The sequence below is a fragment of the Ochotona princeps genome, chromosome 8 (genome assembly GCF_030435755.1).
Source record: "Ochotona princeps isolate mOchPri1 chromosome 8, mOchPri1.hap1, whole genome shotgun sequence".
In the NCBI taxonomy this organism is placed as follows: Eukaryota; Metazoa; Chordata; class Mammalia; order Lagomorpha; family Ochotonidae; genus Ochotona; species Ochotona princeps.
In genome coordinates this window covers 49,116,261-49,128,996 of record NC_080839.1, presented here as the reverse complement: position 1 = coordinate 49,128,996, position 12,736 = coordinate 49,116,261, and the positions used below count along the sequence as shown (strand labels likewise).

General features: G+C 46.4%; 1 long non-coding RNA gene across 1 annotated transcript in view; it reads left to right on the top strand.

Moving 5' to 3' along the window:
* LOC131480932 (uncharacterized) overlaps positions 1-11,167 on the top strand; it is a 97,079-nt gene extending 85,912 nt beyond the window's left edge. Inside the window, exon 3 of the long non-coding RNA XR_009245897.1 lies at positions 11,069-11,167. This is a non-coding gene — a long non-coding RNA (uncharacterized LOC131480932). The remainder of the gene's footprint in view (positions 1-11,068) is intronic.
* The last annotated feature ends 1,569 nt before the right edge of the window (positions 11,168-12,736 follow it).

The window sequence follows — 12,736 nt, the reverse complement described above, 5'->3', positions numbered from 1 at the left end:
ATTTTGATAAACTTTAATAGTTGGTTAGGGAACAAGGGTCAAGGGTTACAGGAAAGTGGGTAAGACCACTTTGTGTGTGTGTGTCTCTGTGTGTGTGTGTGTTTAGCTGGGGTAAGGAGGGAGACAAAGGGAGAAACCCCATCCAACCTCCCACCCCATCCCAGGGTCCCTAACATGGGGCATGCTACGAGGGCACAGCTCAAGGGGTTTCAATAGTTCCACAGTTCTGAATTGCTGCCAATCTCGTCATTCTACAATAATTCTACAATAGACCACGGAATGACTAGCTGACTATGACATGAAAATTTTCAGGAAAAACATAAAATGAATAAAATTCTTACTATTTTGAGAAAATATTCATATTCATTTAGGAATGAATTAGTGGTAAGTGCATAGAAAGGAGACCAAAAGACAGATAATTATTAACTTTACTGAAAATAAAGTAAGTAAATACAAGCACAGGATTATCACCAAAGAACATATAGCTTTGTAGTAAATGGTATGCTCATAATCATACTAATATAAGCACTAAATAGTACAGTTATAGAAAGTTAGAAACATTTGTGCTGTAAGCATGGGGGCACAGAAAATTTTGGCTAAAAAAGCAACAGGCATAATTGAAGAAGTGTAAGGGGAGCTATAAGAAAGCTAAACCCATGGAGGTGTTTGGTACAGCAGTTAAGATGTAGTTGGGACAGCTGAATGTCAGGTTGAAATGCTTGGGGTCAAGTCCTATTGCCTCCCAATCTCAGCTTCTTTCTAATGTACACCATGGGAGGCAACAGTTGATGGCCCATGTCCTTGGGATCCTGCCTCTCATGTTTATTTCCAGCTCCCAGCACCAGCCTGGCCCAGCCATTCTGGGCATTTTAAGTGAAACAGTGGGTAGAGGTCTCTGTCTTCCATAAAACTAAAATGATTTTTAATGCAGCCATGCTGAAGGGAAGGAAGAAAATTATATCTTGTGAATAAAGAGGGGAAAAAAAGAAAGTCAACTCCTCCTAGAAGTCAGCAGACAATGTCTAAAACGGGAAAATCTGGAAACTATAGCACAAGCAGTTTAATGAGAAACACCAAGGGTAGTAATAGAAGGCTGCCAAACCCCTGGGCTCTGGGGAATGTGAAAAGAGAGCTTGGTGTAAGCCTTCTAGAAGGACAGCTTCTACTTTTAATCCATATGTGACTTTTTTTTAACAATCTGTGTAATTTTGATAAAAATATTTCGCTAGGATGTGCAGTAAACACTCAAACTCAGTGCTCCAATCACAGTTGCCCTGTCCACCAAATCCCACAACACCTTTCTCATACAGTACCAGCACCTTGCAGGTCACACATCAAACCGCAGTCACCTGCTGACAAATGGGTCACTCAGACTCTGCAGAATTCTGTGGGTTGCAAAATCAGAAGCTTCGGGAAACCCTTATCTTATTGTCATTATATGTGGCCTTGGCTTGTGGTGTGTATCCTGGAGGAAGTCCACGGGGGCAGCAGATCCGATGCTTCTGAGGAGTTGCATTGGCCCCATGTGTGCTCCAGCCAGGGACAAAGCAATTTAGGAACATTGCAAACATGGGAGGAACGGAAGCTGCCACACAACCCAAAATCTGGTTTTGACCATGGCTTTACACAACACATTCTGTCCCTTCAAAATGGGTTTCAGAGGGAGAATTACTTAAGGAAACAGAGAAAAAAGAGCTGTTCTGGAAGGAAAATCAGGAAAACATTGTTAAAGGCTCAGCCCTTTTCTGGTTGTGTTCTGTCCTCACACACTCCTCTTGGGCTCCGTGGCTTTTGTTGTGGTCATTGTTGAGAGAGAGAGAACACTATTTGTTAATATCAGAATTTAGAATATATTTCATTTTCTGAATCCCCAGTTACTAATGTATTAAGTTCTCTGGAAAAAAAATTGCCTTTATGGTTTTCTGTGATTTTTTTTTTCACTTTAGAAAAGCAGCATAAAGCTCCAGTAGAAGGCAAAGACATTTCCTCATCTGAATTACTGTCACCATGAAGTAGATTGAAAAAAAATATATCATTTTATATCAAGCAGTAGCATCCCCATTCACGGAGGGGTGTCCCCCAAAGCCTTCCAGATAGGATCAGGGTATTAATCATTTCTGGAACAGTCAGAGCCCCCAGCACCAGCCAGCACCCACAAAGGCCGCATCTCCCAGGCCAGCTGCAGCCGCCCATGATAATCTCTATGCTCTGTGGCCCAGAGCATGTGCTGGCTGACTCCTGCTATTTGGCTAAAGGGCTACTGCTAGGAACGGCGGCTGAGTGGACCCTGATTCACCCCCTAAAGCTGAAGCATCACAAAGAAGTAGTTATTGCTAGCTCTTGGTGGGTTGGAACTGGCCAGAATGGGACAGACAAGGGACACTGCTGCAAACACAAGCCCTGCCCTCCCAACACACACACATGTGCACACACATACACACATGTGCACACATGCCCTCACACACACAGGCACACATGCATACATACATGCACACACACACACAAGTACACATAATCAGATATCCATTTGGTGGACATGCACTTGGATCTTGCAAGCTGGTCCCATGGGAAACTGAAGGACATACAGTAACAAAACTTAAAATGAGACTACTTTTAGTGTTTTGATGCCAGTCCTATATTCCCCCAGGTAGTGCCCGCCTCAGAGGGTCTTATAGGCACTGAATAAGATCCCAAAGCCCTGAATAGGAAAGTATCCATGAAGGGAATATCTGGGGTATTTCATTCCCCTAGGAAAGCCCACAGCTTTTCCTTCTCCCAGCTTCATACCAGCCCCGAACCAAGATGCGGTGGGACACTTCCCAGTTCTCCCAGGGCCTGGCCATCACTCCCTGGAGTCCTTCTCCCTGGCATCTCTGCAGCTCAGTGAGCAACCTGGTTCAGGGGCCAGTGGCATAGGGTGGGATTTTCTTTTTTGGTGCCAACAATCAAACCAGAGCTCAGAACGTAGTGGGCACTGAAAGGAGACAGTTATTTTCCAGCCCCGCTGAAGCCGTCCTCGTCTCTTATATAATCACTGAATCCCTGCACCTCCTCACTCGGCAGGTGCACATCACTGGCCACGTTTTACACAGGAGGCCATTAGGGTTATGTGATGTGAGCTGACACAAACTAGTTAGGGCTACACTGTCTTTCAGAGGTTTTTTTTTTTTCTGCCACATTAGGATACTCTAGAAGATACAAAGCTATTTCCAAAAGCTCATGGGAAGGGGGACTAAAAGATAAACTTATTTTGGAGCAAAAAAAAATTGTTTTTTTCAAATCCATGTACACAGGTAAGTCTTCAAAAAGGTCTATGAAAATGCATATAATACAAACATTACACAGGGATTTTAGAACCTGACAGGTGAGCTGGAAGACACTTTGAGTTGTTACTCAGCACATAAGCCAAAGTCCCCACCTGAATGAACAGGGTGGCACTGGGGATACAACAGGGAGCCACAGCAAGTGTAGTCCTGTACTGATTGCCTTACTGTGTAAACCTATCTCCCATCCCTACAGGCCATTTACATGGGAAAGCGCTCCTGAGGGACTGGTGACAGTGCCTGGCATGTGCAAGCAGTGCTGCCAGTACCATGTCCACTGCTATTGTCATTTTTCTCTCTCATGTAGGGAGGCGGAGGAGTTAATGGTCCAAGACCGAGTTTAGAGGCCTGTGGACAGGATGCAGGTTGGTGACCATGGTCAGAACCTCTGTGTGCCCTTGTGGGTTAATGGGGTTACATGGACCACTGGCCAGAGCCTTTGCGATGTCTTGGAAGAGGAGCATCGCCTCCCTGGTCCTTGAGCTCTCCTTGCCCCACCTAGAAGTCAGGGACCTTCCCAGCAGGGTGTACCCCCTGGGTAGGGAGGATCTAATTCCACCTGGAGATACCTCACCCCTTCTTTTGCCTCCTCCCCACACAAGGCTAGGGGGGATGGTGGTGAGGGAGGACCCCAGAAGGGGTCTTGCAAACTCAGGACCCAGGCTGCCCCACACTGGGCAGCATTGCCACGGGAGGCAGTTGGAGCACAGGACTGAGAGCTTTCCCTGTGAGAATCAGTTTCAAATATGAGGTTTATTTTATTTTCCCCCGTTGCAATTAACTGCGAAAAATATTTCAAAGCTGTATAATTAAAGGCCGGCGTTTTATTAGGGTTTAAAACAGTCTCTATGAAATGTGCTCCTGCCACCGGTAATTACAACGTACATCTTAATATCCCCTGCTTGCCTGCCCCGAGATAAGGGCGCTGTGTGTGCTGCATTTGGCTCTGCAGAGAAGGTAAAATCCTTATCTTATCTCCATCTGCACACAACAACCAGCCTCTCTTCCAATTCAACCCTAATCTTCTTAGTAAATAATACTGATATTTTTCACCATCACAAAGTAGAACGGGTGCCAGATTCTCTCTGATAACACCTCTCGGTTACACACCATTCTCTGTCAAAATTGGCCCGGTTTTCCTTAATCTCTTTAACTTATCAAAAAAAAAAAATACTTTTTACATTCGGCCATAGTAAGTTCTTTTCTACCAAATAATAATATTATAAATGAATCCCTTTGCCTACAGCTGACTCATTGAAAAGATACTTGGTCTCCTCCTCATTCTCTTCATGAATGGAAATTGTCTTGCTCTCCAATTTCTTTCCAACTTTGGGATCTGTACCCGGGGGCTTGTCCCCAGGCAGGTCCTGAGCTATCTTTGCATCCCATGGAGGGTTGCCAGCTTGGTCCAGAATGTACTCACAGGCAGTTTATTTTCTCTGGTAATGCTAGACTTCCTGCAACCCCAACCCCTCACCCCTCAGAGAAAATATAGAGATTTCAAGCAAATTCTGTAAGACTCTTCCCCAACCTGCAGACTTTGCCCCCACACTGGGGCAGGCTGATGAAGAGCACCATCTTAGTGGAAACCTGGACTCACATTGCCTTCTCCTGCTGTCTTTCCTCCCGCATCACAGAAATTATCATCTGACCAGGAAGGAGACAACTGAGAAGTGCTCATCACCTCATGGATGTTTGCAGAGCACTTACAGGTTGCCCATTCCAGGCTTGGCCTGGCAGGGGGTCCCAGAGATGGAAAGCACAGTGGTGGCCAGCCAGGAGTGCATGGCATATGGAGCAACCCCATACGTGAGAGAATCGAGTTGTCAGGAATTGAAGATGTTGGGGGGGGAGCGCGAATGGGATGGGGGCAAGGAAGCTGAGAGTGAACCATTGGAAGCCTCTTTGATATTTGTATCATCACTAAAATAAAGCAGACAGAAGCAGACAGTAACAAGACCCTATCAATAACATGTTATATGGTTCAAATTAATAATAATCGGCCCTGGAATGGGAGATTCCAATTTCCATTTCCAATTTCCTTGTTCACTAGAAACTTTCTATGATTTCCCTCTCCTGCAGTTTCCATAATATGCTTGTAAATTTGCTTTGCTTTGTTGTAGATAATGCTCACCCAGGAGTGGTTTTATTTTCTGTATCTGGCCTTGCAAGCATCCTGTGCTTTCCCATTCTATGACTCCCCAGTTAGTGGCAGCTACCTACTGTCTCCCAGGAGTTAATTCCCCTGACATAGGGTTCTTCTGCCCCCTCCCCCGAGACCCCAATGAATCCAGATACTTGAGACAGCCAAGACTGGAATGGGAGAAACCTGCGCAGAGGCATTGCTTACCCCCACGTGGCTCCTGAATACACAGAATGGGCGGATGTGGGCTCTTGCCAAAGCCCATGGTGCCAGGACTGACACTGTACCTCCTGTCCTGTCCGTGCAAGCCAGGGGGTTACACTTGGGAAGCTATGCTGGTTTCCTTTACCTCTCTCAAAACTCCATTAAAAATTCTGCCCTTATGGGCTGGCTAATCCTCTATCTTCAAGTGTCCCAACTGCTCTCATCCAGCTCCCTGCCTATGACATGGGAAAGCAGTAGAGGGTGATCCAAAACCTTGGGACCCTGTACCCACATGGGGGATCCAGAATAAACTCCTGGCCCCTGGTTTCGGATTGGCTCAGCTCTGGCCATTGTGGCCCTTTGAGAAGTGAGCCATATGATGGAGAATCCTTCTCTGTCTCTCCTTCTTGCTGTAAAATCTATCTTTCCAATTAAAATAAATAAATCTAAAGCAGAAAGAGAGAGAACTCTGCCATTTGCTTCTCATCCATCTTCATTGCATGTCTGCACTTTTAATTCCCTACACCTAGTCACCTCATTGGCTTGGAGGTAAGAGTGTAGTTATTATGCCTCAGAATCGGGTGGCTTGCACTTCACCTCCAGCTCTACTACTGTCCCTGGCCATGACTGTGGGCGTAATTTTGGGAAAGTCGCTTAAGCTCTCTGCTTCTCAATCTTCTTATCTGTAAAATGCACATCACAGAGGCCCATATCTCTCAGGATCAACATAAAGTGTTTGATGAGAAGACTAACACACACACCTGGATGATAGCAAAGGCTGCATAAATGACACTCACCATGAATCATATTATTGATGGTCAAGTAGCCACCCTTCGTGGGGAATCTATCAAAGCACATCTGTGCGAGCGGATCCCTGAAAACCAGGCGAGAGCTCCGGAGAGGCCCCTGGGCACTTGGTTTTGGAGGCTCTCCCGACACTCGGCATTTTCTGGACCTGCTAAGCTCTTAGAGTGGCAGGAAGGGTGCATGGTTTGTGCCATGGTCAGCAATAAGAAAGATAAAAAAGGCAAAGGTTGTGTCTTTCAAATGACATTCTTCCTAAACCAGCCCAAAGGGCTGACAGAGCCTTAAACTCATCTACAAAGCCTTCTGGAATCCCAGGGCTGCTGGGCTATGGTCTTGAGCAATTCTATACAAAAATAACGAACTAGAGAGAGGTTTGTGAGCCAGTCCCACCCCTTTCTCTGGCTCCTTGGGAGGCTCAGCCTCTACTCTGGAGCTTCCCCCTTTTCCTTTTCCAATATTCAGAAGGTTTTCTTTTTATATATAATTTGTTTTTATTTCTTTGAAAGGATGACACAGAATGACTTTTCCATCTGCTGGTTCACTCCCCAAATGCCCACACGAAGCAGGGCTGGGCCAGGCCAATGCCAGGAGCCCAGAACTCAATCCAAGTCTCTCACAGAATGCCACAGACTCAACTACTCAAGCCATCACCTGCCATCTCCCAGAGTGTGCATTAGCAGGAAGCTGGAATTGAGAGTAGGGATAGGAGTTGAGCCCAGACACGTCTGATATGGGATGTAAGTATCCAGGCAATGTCTTTAAAAAAGAAAAGAAGAAAAATTTATCTTTATTGATAAGACATATCTAGAGAAAGAACGAGAGACAGAGAGAAAGATATTCCATCTGCTGGTTCACTCTCCCAGGTAGCCACAACGACCAGAGTTAAGCTGATTTGAAGCCGGGAGCCAGGCAGTTCTTCCAAGTCTCTCAAGAGTGCAGGGTCCCAAGGCTTTGGGCCATTCTTTACTGTTTTCTCGGGCCACAAGCAGAGAGTCGGATAGGATATGAAGCAGCCAAGACACAAACCTATGACCATAGGGGTTCCTGGTACCTGCAAGGTGAGGATTTAGCCACTAAGCCATCACGCAGGACTCCAGACAATGTCTTAACTGGTGGATCAAACACCACCACTGATTTCACTTCTGAATCTCTCTCCTACTTATCTGAGACTTCCTCTTTCTTGTCCCCACATGATTTAAGCAGGAGCTAAGCCAGTGTATCAGTCCAAGCAGCTGTGCTTGGAGGTGTGACAGATGTTCACTCTACCCAAGTACTGGACTAGGCTCTTCACATGTCATTACCACTATTAATCAGCCAGCAGCTTTGCTAGGCAAGGACTATTATCCCATTTTACAGATAAGAAAACAGACTCCATGGTAAGTATTTTCCCTGGAGGGCCAGTATTTGGTGGAGTTTAATAGATAAGAGTGTTCAAATCCAGGCTCTTGTAGCTAAGCCAGAGACTCACATGGAAGGTCAACTCGAGCCTGGGGCAGAAATCAGCCTAAGAAACCTCTAAACAAGCCAGCATCCTCAGAGTTCTGAAACTCAGAGAAGTTCTTATGTGAAACTCTCCTCTTCCAGACAGCCTTCCCTGCTTAGCTACTCTTGCCAACTGCCAATCTCCTCCCACTGTGAACTTTGGAACACCTCAAGTTCAGTTCACCCCAGGGCTCACTTACAAATGCCACTAACCAGAGGCCACATTGTTCCATGTTTCAACAATGTCCAAATGTGTCTTCTTGGGACCAGTGCCATCACAGCATCGTAGGCTAAACCTCCACCTTTGGAACCCCCATCCCATATGGGTACCAGTTTGAGTCCCAGCTGAAACAGCTGTTCCACTTCTGATCCAGCTCCCTGTTAATGTACCTGGGAAGGCAGTGAAGAATGGGCCATCCATGTGGGAGACCCGGAAGAAGATTCTGGCTTCTTGCTTCATACCAGCCCAGCTCTGACCATTGCAGCTGTTTGGGAAGTGAATCAGTAGATGAAAGATCTCTCTCTTTCTCTGTCTCTCCTTCTCTCTATATATCTCTGCCTTTCAAATAAAAAATAATACTCAAGATCTTTCTGCTCTCTTCCTCCTTGCCCACTCACCCACTGAGTTCCCGAGAAGTTGGGGTGCTGGGGTGAAGGTTGGGAAGCCCAGACACTCCTGGGAAGTCATGTCTGCTTCCGCCAAAGAACTTTCCACAAACAGGAGGCTGCAAATGGCTGGGGTTGTTGTTGCTTAGCCAGTGGCAGGTGCAGCAGCCCCAGTCTGGGAATGCCAGTTAGGGTTCTGGGGCTGTTCTGGAAGTCGAGGGCAAAACCTCTGGAACACCAGCTTTCCCTGCCAAGTACAGCCCCGCCCTGCATGTGGCAGCCTTAATTGGACTCTCGTTTATTATTGTAATGAGGATCCCTTTTCTAATGTGCTTTCCCTAGCCCTCATGTGGCTGAACTGTTATTTTTCTCACTTGACTTTTTTTTTGCCTCTGAAATGTTTTGGATAAATATGCAGCTGAAATGGCTTGTTACTGACTGTGTACATTTTCAGTTGAATGAAAAGTAAAGAAATACAGCATTTCGCATATAAAATATTCTATTAATATTATATAATTTGGCTGTGGAGTATCATTTTGCTTTTATGAAAGGGTTTGGTGAAACCCTTGGGACCAGCAGATGGCTAACACATAGTAATTATTGGTTACTGAATCTCACTTGCATCATACTGATCTATTCATGCAAGTATCCCCGTATTAGACGTATAGGTTTTACCATAAAGATGACTTGCCCTGGGTACACACTTTAAGCCCTGGCTGGCCTCGTTTGTTGGAGGCCTAGATCTGCAGTATGAACCCTGGGAGGGGGCTGCTGCATGGCCCTTGTCCCCTCCCTGCACAGTCCTCATCCTATCTCCTGCCATCCACTGTCTTGGGTTTGTATGGGAAGCTGGGCTCTGCCTGCCCACTAGCAGCTGGCCAGGGTGGACTGCCAAGCTGAGGTCAGGCCGGGAGTAGTTGTGCAGAGGGCCCTGCCTACACGCTACTGCTTGGGAACAGCTGTGACCGCTGAGCTTGGGGTGATTTCTCTTTGCCTCATGAATCAGTGACACCTGCTGTCTGCACGATGCGTGGTCCACAGTTGGCTTTCCCCAAGCAACCCCACTCATCCAAGTTCATCTGTCTTCTGGTGCCCCCTGCCCTTCCCTGTCACTCTGTTTCCAGAAAATGAAGACCTTCAGGCTACCAGAGGGTGGCTTTAGGTGACCTGTCAGGGCAGGATTAACAACCTTCAGTAGGGCAAATAGGTTTTAACTCTTGGGCCAATCCTCACCAATCAGTAGGGAGCTTCTCCAAGGACCATTCCTGAGGTCTTGAAAGTTGAGTAGGAGCAGGCATTGACCAAAGACACCACAAGTAGGTAACTACGACTGGATCAGTGTAATTAAAGAGAAAGGATCCTGTTGGGAGGAGCATCGCTATACTCCGCTGATCTGTGAGCATAGCAAGTAGGTGAATCTTCAGACAACCTAACTTCTGTGTCACCCTGTAGGGCACAAAGACAAGACACCTGTGCAGTGGGGCCATGCTTGGTCCCATTTTACAGAGGAATAAACTGTAGCACAAGGTCATGAAGCAGCAGGGTCAGAGTTTACACACTGACCCCAGGGGATGTGGAGAGTGTGGTTGTTTCTGCTGGCCATTGTGTGCTCTCCTGGCTCTACATGGAGTGGATGGATGACCTCTGGGACTGAGAGCATCCCAGTACTCCTCTGGGTGATCTTCCACTCTGAGGGCTAGGGTCTCTGAAGACAAAGCAAGAAATGAGGGGGTGCAGGGGGCTGGGGGGCATAGGTGGGAATAAGAGAAAAAAAGGTAGTGGGGAAGAAACCATTTGGAGAGGTGAGAGAAAAAAAAAATGAAAGGAGGAAAAGGGCAAAAGGGAGAGAGGACCGTTTAGAATGCAGGAAATTAGAAGCAGTAAGAACATTGAATAGAAGAGGAAGGACAGTGGAAAGCAAGGAGCATTAACCAGTGCCAAAGGTAGCTGGGCCTGGGAATGGAGATGCCCCATAGGCCCAGGGAACAGGCAGCCCTGGGCGGCGGGGGAGGAGTCTCAAACTGCTGAGGGTCCCCAGCCTTGGGGCAGGTTCTCTGTGGAAGGACCTGCTTAGAGGCTGCCAGTGTATGGCCTCTGGGCTTAGGATGCCTGGGTTTGAATCCTGACTCCTGCATACTGCCTAGGTAATCCTGACAAGTCATTTCTTTGAGCCTTGCTTTCCTCGTCTGTAAAATACTGGCTTAAAAAATATTTATTTTTATTTGAAAGGCAGAGTTACAGAGAGAGAGGGGGAGACAGAGGTCTTCCATCCGCTGGTTCACTCCTCAAGTGACCACAGTGGCCAGAGCTGAACTAATTTGGAGCCAGGAGCTTCTTCCAGATCTACCACGTGGGTGCAGGGACCCAAGGCTTTGGGCTACCCTCTGCTGCTTTCCCAGGCACATTAGCAGGAAGCTGGATGAGAAGTGGAACAGCTGGGTCTTAAAACTGGTGCCACAGGCCAAGTGGTGAGCTTGGTGGTGACGTGTGACCTTTCTCCCAGGACAAGTCTGCATTTCCAAAATCTGGGCTGGCAGCTGACCACCAGACAGAAAGAAAAGGGGGAGCCACATTCCCAATGAAGATGGTCCTGTTGCAGTGGTGAGTACTTCAGAGAAGCCCTGAACTTCTCCACACCCTTGTCCTGTGTTGGTTTTAAGTACAGAAAATATTCCTGCTGTAACCTATTACATAAGATCACAAGAAAGGTTTTGGAAATGGCAGAGGCCATCCAAACATCCAAGGTTTTTTATGATAATGATGATTATTTGGTCTCAAATGGTGAAAAAAATATAATCAGGATAGAAAATGTTTTTGGAGAGCCTTTTGTTATTTTAACCAGTTCTGGCTGGTTTAGATGAACAATGAGAAGAAGGCTCAGGAGGTAAAATCAGCTCTCCGGGGAGTCATGCTGGGGGCCAGGCCAGTGGCCAGACAGTCTGCAGATGGTGAGACACGGCTGAACCTTTGCCCCTCGCTGAACTTCCTCCTTCGGGGCTGGACAGGAAGGTAGGATCCTGAAATACCGTAAGAATGGTGTTTCACATTCCTTTCCGGTCAAAACAAGGAAGCCAAAACTGGGAAACCATATGAGGGCACGATTTAGTTCAAAGGCTTCAGGTCCAAAGAACGGAGCAAGTTCAGCTGGAGTCAAGAGCCAAGGCCATGAATGCACAAACGGTCAAGCCCTGGGCCTCTGCACCTTCCTGGATGCCTTGGTTTCTGATCCAGATGAACTGGAGTCTGGACCACTAGCTAGCATTGTGTTTGGCTCAGGAGTCAATCAGAAAGGAGTAGCTACCAGCAAATGACTTGTTTCAATATAAAGGGTTTTGTTTGTTTTGTATATATAAAGAGAGAGAAAAATCTTCCATCCTCTGATTCACTTCCCAAATGGCCACAAAAACCAGGTCTATACCAGGCAGCAGCCAGAAACCAGGAACTCCATTCTAGTCTCCTACATAGGTAATAGGGTCTAAGCAAGTAGAGCATCTTTTGCTGCCTTCCCAGGAGCACTAGCAGAGAGCTGAACCAAAAGCTAAATAGCCAGGACTCAAAACTGACCCTCTGATAGGAGATACTGGAGTTGTAAGCAGTGGCTTAACCTGCTATGCCACAGAACCAACTCCTCCACATAAAGCTCTCTGAAGATTTGACAATAACTCATTTATTCAATTGTTCATTCAACATCAATTCATTAACCAGTGTTTTGTGTGGAATGCTAGAGACCAATAACTGAAGGAATATTAATGAAAATTTAGGGCTTCTCTTAGATCCTATCTTCATGTGACCACAGTTAACTCTCTTCTGAAATGTGAGATTATAGAATTAGAACTGCTTAGCTACTTTCAATTCATTGCAAGGACAGGGATTTAGCCTAATGATGAAGACATTACATGCATGAGATGCTTGTATCCTCTACTGGAATGCCTGGTCCCAGCTCCACTTCCAGGTTCAAATTCCTGCCGATGCGCACTCTAGAAGCAGGGGGTGATGGCAAAGGTAGTTGAATCCCTGCCACCTATGGGAGTACCTGGATTGAGTTCCCTGCTCCCTGGCCTAACCTCAACTATTATGGTCATTTAGGAAATAAGCAAATAAGAAGATAAGAGGGTTGTGTGTTTATGTGTGTCTGTGTGTGCTTCTCTGCCTTTCAAAGATAAATAAATAA